A 2,216-nucleotide genomic window follows, 5' to 3' on the forward strand; every position below is an offset into this window, starting at 1 on the left:
GAGAGAGAGAGAGAGAGAGAGAGAGAGAGAGAGAGTGTGTGTGTGTGTGTGTGTGTGTGTGTGTCGGGGGGGGGTAATGGCAAATTTTGGGGAGGCTGCAGCCCCTCCTGTAGCCCCATCACCACCCACCCCAAGTACAGCCTGGTCCAGCCCCCACCAGAGAAAGCCCAGTGCAGCCCTAGCCCCAGCCCACCCACACCCCTCATATAGATCCAGGGCATGCACCCCCTGATACCCTGCTGGGGGGCATGCACCTCACCTCCCAGACAAGCCGCTCACAGCTCCATCCCATGCTCTGCCCCAGCTGGGCAGCACCAGACCTTGTTCCAGCCCCATCCCCACTCACTCCCTCATCATGGGGCCCTAGAGGAGCAGGACTACAGGGGACCTAGAGCCACCCCAAAATTCACCGTAGCCCCCCCCCCAATCCCCTTCCCAGCACAGCCGCCACATGCCCCAAGCACAGTCCAGCCCAGCCCTGTTCCCTGCTGGGAAGAGCCCAGCACCCCAGCCTACCTTCACCCTACACACAGATCTGGGGGCACACACACACCCCCGGTGCAAGTGGAAGTGGCAGCCCCCCTCCACACAGCTCAGTCCCGTGCCCTGTTCCAACTGGGCAGCCCCTGCCCCAGCCCCACCACTGGGGCCTTGATCTGTCCCCCTCCACCGACAGTAGCAGCCTGCCCTGAACCCACATGAAGATCCAGAGGCACACCCCCCACGCCCTTCCAGGGTGCACAGTGGCAGGAGCTGCCTCTCCCCCTCCACACCAGGCACCCCCCAGACAAGCCTTTTGCAATTCCATCCTGGGCCCTGCTGAAGCAGTGCCTGCCCCGCTCCATCCCTCACTGCAAGGCCCCGATCTGCACCTCCCCCCTTAAAAACAAGAAAAAATATATAAAGGGGTACATGAGCTGAAATTTTGAGACAGAAGGGGTACATCTGTTTAAAAAGGTTGAAACCCCTTTGTCACAGAGCTTGTAGGTGCCCTGCGACTGAGAGCAGAAACAGCTCAGGGGAGCCCCCGGTGGCGGAAAGAGGGAAGCTCAGCTGCCAGTCTCTAGGACTGCGCAGGTGCTGGTTGCTACGGCAACCAGGGTAAACATAGAGACAGGAAGGGGCGGAGCTTGGCCCTTCTTAAGCCCAGGCAGGAGGCTAGGAGGGCAGTTTCCCTCCGGAGGCTGAGGGAGGAGGAACTCAGCCAGCACAAAGAGGTGAACCCAGATGGTGGGAACATTCCCTAGGTCCTGCTGAGGGGATTGGTGTGCTTCCTGTCCCTGGTAGGGTGGTACTATTGTTTTCTTCTGACCAGGACAGTCTAGCTTTTATGTTGTAGCCCAGGGGCTTGGTGTTTTATGTTCACCATCTTCCCAGAGGACTGGGTGAGGCTATTAGGGGTTGGAGGAGGCTTCATAGGGACTTCCCAGTAGCGTGGGGTTCCTGGCACCGGAGAAGGCGCAGTATTTTGTGGGGTGCATTGGCCCAGCCCCGAAGGGGCAGCGGGGAGCCCCGAGAGAGAGTGAGGAGGGGCGGCGGGGAGCCCCGAGAGCAAATGGAGGGCCGAGACGTAACAGGGCCCAAGTCAGATCACACCAGCACTATCTGCGAGGCTTGGGCTGCGGTGTAGGGGAGGAAAAGGAGCCGCAAGCAGCGCCCCCTGTCATCGGGGCACATAGAAATGGGCAGCCTCCCACTGATTACAATCATCTATTAATCAAAATAAGATCAAGGCATGGCAGATGAGTAAGCAGGCAGTTGGCCTATTGCAGGAGGGCAGAGCCACACTTCCAGAGGGGCTCCGAGAGTAGAACTCCTGTCACACCCTTCCTCTAGGGCAATGCTGGTCACTCTGGCCCCTGTCATAGTTTCATAGTTAGTAGGGTTGGAAGGGACCTGAGCAGATCATCAAGTCCAACCCCCTGCCATGGCAGGAAAGAGTACTGGGGTCAAATGACCCCAGCAAGGTGTTCATCTAGCCTCCTCTTAAAAGACCCCAAAGGTAGGAGCCAGCACCACTTCACTTGGAAGTTGATTCCAGATCCTAGCTGCCCTGACCATGAAGTAGCGCCTCCTGATATCTAGCCTAAATCTACCCTCTGCCAGCTTCTGACCATTATTCCTAGTCACTCCAAGTAGTGCTTGGGGGAACAGGGACTCCCCCAATGCCTGCTAGTCCCCTCCGACTAGTTTGTAACAGGCCACTAGATCGCCCC

Source organism: Gavialis gangeticus, unplaced genomic scaffold (assembly GCF_001723915.1).
Source record: "Gavialis gangeticus isolate Ggan-Ray unplaced genomic scaffold, GavGan_comp1, whole genome shotgun sequence".
Taxonomy (NCBI): domain Eukaryota; kingdom Metazoa; phylum Chordata; order Crocodylia; family Gavialidae; genus Gavialis; species Gavialis gangeticus.